Source organism: Mus musculus, chromosome 6, assembly GCF_000001635.26.
Source record: "Mus musculus strain C57BL/6J chromosome 6, GRCm38.p6 C57BL/6J".
NCBI lineage: Eukaryota > Metazoa > Chordata > Mammalia > Rodentia > Muridae > Mus > Mus musculus.
Window position 1 is genome coordinate 7,965,764 of NC_000072.6, and position 12,465 is coordinate 7,978,228.

Sequence of the window (12,465 nt, forward strand, 5' to 3'; positions counted from 1 at the left end):
ATAGAGAGCAAGACCTACAAGGCACTGGACCTTAGAAGAGGCAACCAAAACTAAACAAGCAATGTGGGACAGAGTCACTGTGGGGAAAAATGACCCTAGACAGCTCAGTCGGAGAAGGTCATGGCCCTTAATCAGAGACGTTAAGTTATGAAGAGCAGAGCAGCCATGCAAAACGCTGAAGAGGAGCCTCCAAGACTGAGGGAAGAGAAAGGGTAATTACTCTGCAGAAGGAAGGGGTCTCGTTTGTACAGTGGCAGAGATAATGAGAACAGGCATGGCGAATGAAGGGAACGGTTCAACATCTGTGTCCCACTATGCCCTGTCTTGTATGTTTAATGAGAGGTCATTGAATGTGGTTCACTACGATGGCTAAATATGTCTTCAATAAATAAAGACCACAGAGGCTGCCGCAGGAGAAAACATCCTCTGTCAAGAGTCACAGGAAGGGGGGTTGGGGGTGACTAAGGAAGACTGAGGGAGTTCTTCCACAGCTCTGTTGTGCAGCCCTCAGCAGACAGCAGCAGAATTACAGCGTTGGGAAGCAGGGTGTAATTCCTGTCTGGAACCCTTTGGCACGTTGCCAAAGAACTTGAAACTGATTTATCCTCAGTAGACTTTGTGTCTTTTCTGCTAGGTATGTGTGGCCAGCAAGCAACACCTGCAGCCATCTGGACATGCACATCGCTCCTCCTCCTGCTGCTGGCCTCTGCTGTTCAGCTCATGCTAAGAGTCTCTAGGGATAAGTCAGACAAAGATTTTGGTTTTCTGCTGGGGAGTTTTCCTCCTACGTTTCTTTGAGATGCTCCAGTCAAGCTACTACTTATTTTGACGTAACAACCGACAATCTAGATTTGCCTCAACCCCTGGCCATGTGCCCACCTGACATTTCTCTTGCTCTTGGGCTGACCAGCAGTTCTACCATATGAGAGTCTGCCGTCGCTCATCACCATTTGTGGATGGTGCTCCTGATGCACTGACATCAACTTCTTTTGACTTGGCTTCTGTCACTGAGGCACCTATGCACATTCCCAGTTGTTTTTTCACTGGGCCCCATTTTCTAGTTAGGAAGGTCTGGGGACTTCCCTGGGTGTATTTTCTGCCTACTTTTAATATGTCACTAGTTGATCCAAGATTGCTTTTGTCCCTTCTCCCAAGAGTCAGAGAGAGTTCCCTTTCCAATTAGATTCACATATTCCCTAATATTGGAGAATTCTCAAAACAGACATAAAAATGAGGTCTAGGCTGTGGCCTTTATTTCACACACGTAAAAATAATGTGTGATTACCTAAGGCTTGCAAAAGCTTCTTCAGTTCTTCATAATTACTCTTCAAATACCACTAATTGCTTCAACCTTTCATCTTGAACATGAAGCATTACTCAATGAACCACAGAAATGGATGAAGAGATTATATCTCATTGGGGGCAGCCACACTACTTATGCATCTCAAATGACAAGGTTTATGCTCTACACTCTCTGACTCCTTGCACATCTTTGTCTTGCAAATGTTGAGATAGATAACAGACACCAGACTGAGAAATGACTTCTTCACTATAACCTAAAAACTTAGACCAGCAAGGTTCTCTTGCCAATCTAAAAGTCTAATAATATAATTTAAGGAACTAGATTCAGCAGAAGTAAAAATGACAATCCTGATTTGTAAGAGGCTCCCCAGTATTGAAGGAGAGGATGGAAATTATCCCATAAGTAAGTAGGCCTCTTTTGTAGAATGCAAGAGAAAGCATGCTTTCTAGGCCCCTGGCTTCCTGTTTACCTTTCTAGAAGAGTTGAAGAAGATTGGGTTTATAGCAGTATAATTGGAGGGGGTATAAGGGAAGTAGGGACAGAAAATCAAATGAGGAACTTGAACACATAAAATGAAAACAAACCCAGGAACATCAGAGAAGCAAGCATGTACTTTTCTAAGATGAAGTGGGCTGCCTGCGTTGGGAGCTTTGTTCTCTTGGCTTCTGCAACATTGAAGAGCTGCCTATGAGAGGCACCCTAGTGCATCAAGGTAGAGTGGAAAGATCAATGGGCAAGAAGAGCTGGAAAGGGTGCCATGAGAGGACCAAGGACAATAGGTTTCTGTGTGAACTTTCCTCCAATGAAATCAAAGACCCAAGAGTAAATCAGTGTCCTGAGTGTGGATTGGTCAGCCTAGTTAAGAATGGACTAACCTAAAAATGAGCCCTACTCTAGGCAGATAGCATTGATGCACTTTTGATACAGAGGGCTAAACCTCAATTTCTTTTCCCCCATGGCAAGCCCTTGTTTCTCCTAAGACAAGCTTTCTCAAGTAACACCTCACACAAAGGAACAGATATTGTATTCCAGCGGAAAGGACAAATGCTTTGTAATCCAGGACAGGAAGCATTAGGTAGGAAACTTGCCACCTAGAGGAGGAGGGTGTGGCTGGACATCAGGGAGGCTATAACTATTACATTATCTGAGAGAAGAGCCTGGCTGAAGGCAAATCCATTGTGATGGCTGGGTTGCAGCTCCCTATGCCTTAAGTGGGCCAGGAGATTGGGGTTAAGTGAGAATGTGCTGTCCCTGGTACTTGTGCCAGTAGCTAGAGAACACTCATTAATCATGTGAATAACTTATTAAGGCCCTCAGTTCCATTCTGTGAGAGCTCATTTTCTTTCCCTAACATTGGAGTGCTACCCAGTAACCCAGTGTGAAATGACTACTGAATTAGAAGGATAGACAATAAGGAAAATTACAAATGACTTTCAGCAGTAATGGAAAGGGCAACTGGTAGTTTACAAATAATAGGTGATAGCAATTGCAAAGCAATTCTGTAGAAATTCATGCATGGAGATGTATATACATTTTAATGAAATCTGCTCTCCTAAATTGCAGTTTCCTTTTAGAGAACAGAGGACTGGGAAGGGCCCATGTTAACAGTTGAGGCAAGTGAGGACATACATGCTGAGGCTTTGCTAATCTTAGGCTATACACAGACCCCTGACTAACAATGCAATTAGCAATGTAAGATCTTTATCTGCAGGTACAATTCACTCATATCCATCTCCTAGCAATTCACCCTGCACATGTTAGCAACCTAAGACCCTCAACTTACATTGACACCACCCTGAAGAGTGGAATAAGTCTCTCCTATTAAGGGTGTTCATCTGGGAACTATATACAACTGGATGATGTGGCCTAAACTGGTTTTGAATGGAAGCAAAGTAAAGCAAACTGTCTTTGAATGAAATTGTAAAGTGAACCCTGCATTTACCATCTTATGTAAATTGGGTGTGCATTATAATTGAAATCAGATGCATTATGGGAGGTGAAATGGTCAATAAAATGATAATATAACATAATCTATCAATCAAAACAGAGAAGCACTCTCACTATGCCCCTTAGCAACCAAACTCCTCCACTTGAACCCCACAAAAGGGATCCCCAGACTATATTTGGAGGAGCCCTTGAATACTCTGATTTTTGTGGTCTGCTGCTCTCTTGCAAACCTATCACTTTGATTTAAGTAACTTCTCCCTGCTGCTCTGCAGGTCTCCATGTGCTCCTTTCAATACTTTGAACAAGACACCAGAACTGGAAACACCAGGCCCAGATACTGAGTACCTGTAAATCCTTGAGACTGTGGGGAAAGGGTAGGAGTTTGCTTATGTGTAGATTTAAAATTCCAAGATACTTGGCTCTGGACCACACTCAAGGTCAAGAGACTTTTTAAACGGCATTCTGTTTCCAAACCAAAGGAGTACTGGAAGTAGCTACTGCAGATAATGCCTTTCCCATATGAAAAGCAGTTGAGCATCTGTTCTAATAATTGGGCTTCTTGGAGCCAAGCACTCTGTAGGGCTGACTCACACCTAATTAACCCTTTCAGATACCTGCGTCCCAGACTTGACCCAGGTCTAGAAAGGCTAGGAATCGCTGCTTCTTCAGTTAGCCTCTGAGGTCTTAACAAACTGCAGAGTGAATGGCACCTGAGCCTGCGCCAACCTTTACATAGGTCTGAGGAGGATTCTTGGCATGTCAGCTACCCTGTTTCCAGGTATGCTAGGAAACGGTGTGGGGCAGGAAGGAAACAGTGTGTGTGTGTGTGTGTGTGTGTGTGTGTGTGTGTGTGTGTGTGTGTGTATGTGTGTGTGTGTGTGTGCGCGCGCGTATGTGCCTGCATGTGCATGTTAGAGTTGGTTTTGAGTAGTAACTTCACTAATAGGATCATCTGGATTAACTAAAGTGACTGTGAGAGAAAATTATTCTACCTCCAGGAACTGAGCCATAGCATTTATAAAATAAAAGTTTTCAACTCAACCCAACTAGTAAATCATGCACTTCTATGAAGATTTATGAGAGGAAATACAGACCTTTAGAACAGAGAGTCAAAATCTTGATTTTTCTAGCATTCCCAAACCATATTTTCCAAATCTTTCCATTAAAACTGTCATGTGGTTAAATGATGCTTGGTTGACACAGCTTCCTGGATTTCCTTAGTGGTATGTACACTATACATGTCATTAAATCCCTAATATTATATAAGTTAAATAAAATTTCAATATTAGCTACAGTTTAGATTATAAGACTGATTCACTTGCTTACACTCATATCCCCTAAGGATAATTATGTTATGAAGTATTGTAGTTGATTTTCTATCTCTAGCATGTAGATTTAATCTTAATTGTCTTTTGTAGTATATGTCTTGAACAGGGATATGATGTCTTTGCTTTCTTTTTAATCCCTATAACATGTAATTATAGTCTAAATATAGCTAGCATCAAATAGTTTTGTTATTGACTGAATTCAGGCAATCAGGCAGAAAAAGGGACATCATTACTTGCTTGGTCTGGTCCCTCTGATTAAATGTCACTTTTGCCTTACCAGCTAATCAGTCAGCAAACGAAGCTTCGAGCACACCTGATTTTCCCTTTAAAGAAGGTCAGTGGCTGAAAATGAGATGTAGAGGGACACATTTGGAAGATTCTCATGTGTAAACCAAAGGAGAGATTAAAAGACCAGGCGCCTGCTAAGAGCTGCTCTGGACTCAGTGTTTCCAGAGTAGCCCCAACATATGGTCAGTTCTCCGTTAGATACTGTGTTATAAAAGGGGCGGGGGAGGAAGGAGAGAAAGAGGAGGAGGAAGAGCAAGAGGAGGAAGAAGAAGAGGAGGAGAAGGAGAGAGAGACTTTCACAAATCAGCTCACACAGTGTACAACTGGAAAATTGTGCATTTGCAGAGCCAAACACCTAGACAAGAGCTGGCAACTTGCAGCATTGAAGGCAGTCTAGAAGGGGATTCAGTTCTTTTTCTTGCAGCCAGCAGTCCTTTGGATGAAGCCCACTCACATCACAGAAAGGTAATCTGTCTGACCCAAGGTCTACTAATTTAAATATTAATCGCATCTGTTCCCACAACAACAGCCAGACTGGTTTGAGGCCAGAACATCTGGACACTGAAAGCCTACTCAGATTGACACAGAGCATTAGCCACGTCGCATAATAAAACGTCGCATAATAAAACCAAGAACTTTTGACCTTCCTGGTTCTCTCCTGCAGTGTCTGGCTTTATTGGCATTTTTAGTATTCCTCAGATACCTAATAGTGTGTGTGCTGATTTGTCTAATTTTTAGAGGAACAATCTTTCTCTGGTCTTTCACTGCCTCTTCCCCCTGAACCCTGCTTCAGGATTTGTTCATTCTCCCCATAACTATTATAGGAGACACAGAAGGAAGGGTAGTTTTCCAACTCAAGGCCCTCAGTGGGAGCAAAGATGAGCATATAAAACATTGCCATGTTCCCCATTGTTGTCCTGAGTTTCAGAAAACAATGGAGCCTGTTAAGGAAGCCAGCACACAATGGCATTTGAATACACAAGTGCTTCCCACACCTCCAAACCCTGCCCACCATAGAGTTTCAATGCACAATGGCTAGAAATCTGATGCCCTAGAGTTGACTCTAAGGGTACCTGGCCAAGTTTCTAAACCCATCATCCCCCCACCCCCCATACATAATCTGCTAAATACATTCAATTTCTGTAGAAGAGATAAAATTCATCTATCTTTCAATTTTATGTTCACCAAGCCCCAAATTTTAAAAGTAGAATTTATGGCTAGATCTGATGTGATTGGATCTGGATCTGGGGATGCGCAGACAAGGGTACTCGTCCAAATCGCTGACACTAAGACAAATCCTCCTTTCTCGGGTTAGTAAGAGGTTGGATTATATTTGTCTCAGAGAGGTGTGGACCAAGCCCAGAGTTTTAATTAAGCCGCTCCTTCCAGGAGCTCCTGGTAAACCAACAATAACAGGAAGTGAATTCTAGGAACTGGCAGGCACACAAACAGGCCTCCTGAAATTTCGTGGTTTTGACAGTGGTAGGCCTTCCTTCTCCTCCTTAACCTCATAGGAGGAAGAGAAAAAGAGCTGGAGAGAGAGGATCTTGGATGGAGACTGAGGACTCTCAGAGGTCATTAGTTCTAGACCTCAGTGTTTTCTGCTCTCCAGCCCTGAGACCTAGATTCTGTCCAGGGAACAAAGAAAGCAATCACCAGTTGTCCAAGCTGAATCCAAAGAGGATCTGTCTGTCTGTCCCGTGCCTACCCCGACCACCCCAACAACTCTCAGTTATTTTTCCTGGCTCCTGGGCACACGCACCGTTCATGGCTTTAACAAGGTACAAAGGTTGAGAAATTTCTTATTCCAGCCTCTGAGTTTTTAGATGGTACCCGACATGTCTATAATTGCTATCTCAAGTATTGGAGGAAGTAAACAGAGCTTCATTTCTCAATTATTTTCCTCATCTGCTTAAAATTTTAGAGCACTTTTGGATCCTAATGTGTTTCAGAGTGAGAATCCCTGAGAAAATTATTAAAAAGCAAAGCCCAAGGCAGTGCCACTTAATAAAGCTACGGAATATGGTTAGTGTCAGACCTATACTCCTGTGTTTTAAGATGCTTTTCACATCTTCTTTATTCTGAAATTAAATGATTTTTTTCCTATGTAGATAACTTCTGCATATTAACCAGGTTGGAGTGTGACTCTGGGGCAAATTTTGCACTTCTCTTCCTATGTTCTGTTCTCTCAGTCCTTCAGAGAAATTACATCGGCTCAGGTCTTTAAAAGACTTGCAGACACGAAAATTTTCATCCCTCCTATCTTTTGGTAGACAAATTAAAAAATACAGAGTCAGATCCATTTGCCTCCTAGAAAGTTGTGGGAATAAATAATCAGAAGGATGTTTCAAGACTCCAAATTGGAGCAGGAAGATTTAGTGGGTTGATGCAAATGTTTTTCAGCATCAGGCTGTAAGAGCTGATACATCCATCCACAGCAGAAGTGACTTGGGGGCACCAAAAGGGTAGTTATTTTGACAACAGATAAGGCCAGAAAAGCAGGTAGCCTACCGCAGATCTTCTCTTCTCCCTCTATTTTCTCAAATCCAGTCCCCCGCCTTATGCCATACTCTGCCACCCTCCCGTTTCCTGTGGACCACACAGATCTTTCCATTCTTACCACCACCACACTCATCACTTTTTCCCAGCTCTCAACCCCAGCAGACTTCCCCTGCTAACCCAACAACCACGTTTCCTAAGGAAACAAGTTAGGCTAAAGGCAGATCTACACCATTTGCTTCCTTAGTTTCAATTCCACCAGTATTATCCCCAGCTCTGTAGCAGAAAATTTGCTGTGGTCTCCATTTCCTCTCTGGCCCCATTCCCTACAGATCACAAAGACACTACCCCAACCTTCTTTCTCTCAACTCATCCCAGTCTCCAACAGCCTTTGGCACTCTCCCTTTGAACATACCAGCTGACTAGGCCAAGAAAACAGGCAACACATACCCACTACATTCTCTGAAAATCCAGAGAGGAAACAGAAACCAAAGAAAAAATACCCACCCATCAAAGACAAATCCAGAAATCAGTACCTATAACCACCCCAAACCCAAATGCTTAGACACCAGAACACAATAAAAAACAGGGCAACATGTCTCCACTAGAGCCTAGGTATCCTACCACGGCAGGCCCCAATACTCCAACACAGCTGAAACACAAGAAACAGACCTAAAAATGAACTATAGAGGTCTTTAAACAGGAAGTAAATAAATCCCTTAAAGAAATGCAAGAAAATGCAAACAATTATAGGAAGTGAATAAATCCCTTAAAAATTTTTCAAGAAAGCATAAATAGTGGAAGCAAATGAAGGAAACTGTTTAAGGCCTGAAAATGGAAATAGAATCAATAAAGAAAACACAATTGAGCAAGTTCAGGAAATAAAAGTTTAGAAATTCTAACAAGAACCACAGAGGCAAGTTCCACAAACAGAATGAAGATATGGAGGAGTGAATCTCAGGTACTGAATATACACGATAGAAGAAATGGATAGCTGGAAACTTTCCCAGCCCCACTTACCTTTTATAACTTTTGAATAAAGTAACTGGAGTGAGCTAGCTGGGTGTCAATCTTTTGGAAGTAGGCTGAACTCCTCTATTCCTTCAGAAAATGAAGGCTTAGCATCTTGGTGAGCTTCTCTCTCTCCTAGGGCACCTACGACCAACACCAATCAATACATAGGACATACTTTAAAAACCTTTACTCCACTAAATTGGAAAATCTAAAAGAAATGGATACTTAGCCGGGCGGTAGTGGTGCATGCCTTTAATCCCAGCACTTGGGAGGCAGAGGCAGGTGGATTTCTGAGTTCAAGGCCAGGCTGGTCTACAGAGTGAGTTCCAGGACAGCCAGGGCTACACAGAGAAACCCTGTCTTGAAAAAACAAAAAACAAAAAAACAAAACAAAAAAAGAAATGGATACTTTTCTCAAGAGGTACCACTTACCAAAGTTAACCAACATTGGTATAATTTAAATAGACCTACAACCCCTAGTAAAATAAAGGCAGTCATTAAAAATCTCCCAACCCCTCCACTAGAAAAAGCTCATGGCCTGATAGTTTTAGAGCAGAATTCTACCAGACTTTCAAAGAAGAGTTAGTACCAATACTCTTCAAATTGTTCAATGAAATAGAAATAGAAAGAATAATGCTACATTTATTTTAAGAGGCCACAGTTAGCCTGATACCCAAACCACATGAAGACCCAACAAAGAAAGAAAATAACAGACTAACTTCTCTTATGAATATAGATGCAAAAATATTCAATAAAATCCATGCAAGACACATCTAAGAGCATATAAAAAAGATCATTTGCTGGGCAGTGGTGGCACATGCCTTTAATCCCAGCACTTGGGAGGCAGAGGCAGGCGGATTTCTGAGTTCGAGGCCAGCCTGGTCTACAGAGTGAGTTCCAGGACAGCCACGGCTACACAGAGAAACCCTGTCTCATAAAACCAAAATAAATAAATAAATAAATAAATAAATAAATAAATAATTCACTATGATTAAGTAGTCTTCATCCCAGAGATGTAGGAATGGTTCAACATATAAAACCCAATAAGTACAACCCATCATATAAACAAAGTGAAAGAAAAAACAAAACAAACCAAAACACATGTCATCACATTAGATATAGATAAGGTCTTTGACAAAATCCAATACCCCTTCATGATAAAAGTCCTGGAGAAACTAAGGATATAATTACAACTTTAAACACAATAAAGGCAATTTACAGCAAGCCTATTGCCAACATCAAATTAAATGGAAACAAACTCAAGGCAATTCCATTAAAATTAGGAACAAGAAAAGGTTTCTACTCTCTCCATATCTATTCAATAATAGCATTTTGTTGTTGTTGTTGTTGTTTTTCAAAACTGTGTAGCTTTGACTGTCCTGGGACTCATTTTGTAGACCAGGCTGGCCTCCAACTCAGCTCACCTCAGAGAGATCTATTGCCTTCCTCTGCCTCCCAAGTGCTGGGATTAAAAGCATCAGCTACCACCACCTAGCATACTTGAAGTCTTAGCTAAAGTAATAAGACAACTGAAGATGGTCAAAGAGAAATCAGAAAGGAAGAAATCAAAGTATCATTATTTGCTGATGACAATATGATTGTCTACAAAAGTGACCCTAAAGATTCTACTGGAATAGCTAATAAACCCTTTTTAGTAAAGTATCAGGATATGGAATTAAGTCACTAAAATCAGTACCCCCTCCTATTTATAAATGACAAACTGTCTGAGAAAGAAGTCAGGGTAATAAAACCTTTCACAATAGCCTCAAATATTATAAAATATCTTGAGGTAACTCGGACCAAGCAAGTGAAAGATTTGTTTGATAAAAATTTCAAGTCTTTGAAAAAGCAAATTGAAGAAGACATCAGAAGATGTAAAGATCGCTCATTCTCATGGATCGGTAGAATTAATATAGTAAAAATGGCCATCTTAATCAAAAGCAATGTACAGATTCAATTCAATTCAATTCCTGTTAAAATTCCAACACAATCTTTCACAAACCTTGAAAGAACAATTCTCAACTTCATATGGAAAAACAAAACAAACAAACAAACAAGCAGGATATTTAAAACAATCCTGAGCAGTAAAAGAACTGTTGGACATCTCACAATTCCTGATTTCAAGTTGTACTACAGAGCTACAGTAATACAAAACACATGGCATTGGAATGAAACAGACATAATGATCAATAAAATCAAATTGAAGAGCCTGCTATAAATCCACACATAAATAGATATCTGATACTTATAAAGAAGCCAAAAATATTCACTGGAAAAAAATGGTGCTGGCCAAAGAGAATGTTGGCATGTAGAAGAATGCAAATAGATCCATATTTATCACTCTGCCCAAAACTTAAGTCCAAATGGTATCTAGGACCTCAACATTAAATGTGATACACTAAACCTGGTAGAAGTGAAAATGGAGAATAGCCTTGACCACTGTGGCAAAGGAGAAGATTTTTCTGAGCAGACATCAGTAGTACAGGCATTAAGATCAATAATTAATAAATTGGACATCATGAAACTGAAACACTTCTATAAAGCAAAAGACAGCATTATTCAGACAAGGTGTCAGCCTATAGAATGTGAAAGGATTTTTAGCAACTCCACATAAAATAGATCTAATATCCAAAATATATAGGGAACTCAAGAAACTAGATGTCAAAAAAAAAAAAAAACCCCAAATCATCCAATCCAATGGGGGTACTGCTTGAAACAGAATTCGCAACAGAGGAATCTCAAACTGTGGAGAAGCACTTAAAGAAACGTTCAACATCCTTAGCCATCAGGGAAATGCAAATCAAAACTACTTTGAGATTCCATCTTACACCTGTCAGAATGGTGACATTCTGATATTAGGATAAGCACCAGTGACAGCTCACGATGATGAGCATGTGAAGCAAGGGGAACACTCACCATTGCTGGTGGGAATGCAAACATACAGCCACTAAGGAAATCAGTGTGGCAGTTCCTCAGAAAGTTGAGAATCAATCTACCTCAAGATCCAGCTACACCACTCTTGAGCATATACCCAAAGGATGCTCCATCCTACCCCAAGGACACTTGCTCAACCATGGACATCGCTGATTTATTCATAATGGTCAGAAACCAGAAATAACCTAGATGTCTCTCAACAGAAGAATAAAGAAAATGTGTTACATTTACACAATTGTAAACAGTCAGGTTTTTTTTTTTAAATGGCATCATAAAATTTGCCAGCAAATGGATTGAACTAGAAAAAATTATTCTGAATAAGGGAACCCAGACCAAGAAAGATAATGTGGTATGTATGTATCCACTTATATGTGGATATTACCTATTAAATAAATGATAACCAAACTACATTCTGTATATCTTGAAAGGTTAGGCAAAGAGTAGTGGTTCTCAACGTGTGGGTCAGGATCCCTTTGGGAGCATCAAATGGACACCTAAGCCCACCCCACATATAAGATATTTGCATTATCATTTACAACAGTAGCAAAATTACAATCATGAAGTAACAATGAAAATAATTTTATGGTTGAGGGCTACTATAACAAGAAGTACGTTAAAGGATTAAAGGCTCTGAGCATTACGAAGGCTTAGAACCACTGTTATAGAGGGAGGGTCTAGGATGGACACATGGAGCTTCGTGGGAGGGATTTTACAGGTGAACTGGGGATGAGTGGGAACCAGAAGAAGAGGATTAGGTGGGGAGGCAGAGAGGAGATAAGGTAGAGGGAGTGGTTATAGGAAAAGACAGCTCGAACTGAGGAACAGTTGAGGGATGATATAGAAACCCAATGTCCCAAATGATATGAAGTTGATCCTGATAATGGGAATACAGAGTCTCAACTTTCAACCATCTCTTGCTACCAAATGAGAGACTTCTAGTAGCAGGACTGGGTTGCATTCCATTGAGTTGTTGGCCAAGGGGATCACATGAAAACCCCTCAAACAACCCAGTCTATAACTATAACAAAGGGTTGTTCTGTGCACACTAACAGTGAGGTCCCAAGGCTGAGAATACCACTCACACAACTCATTGTATATGGAAAAATCCAACTGATGCCTATATGAGCTTTTACCCCTATGTCCTTGTGTCTT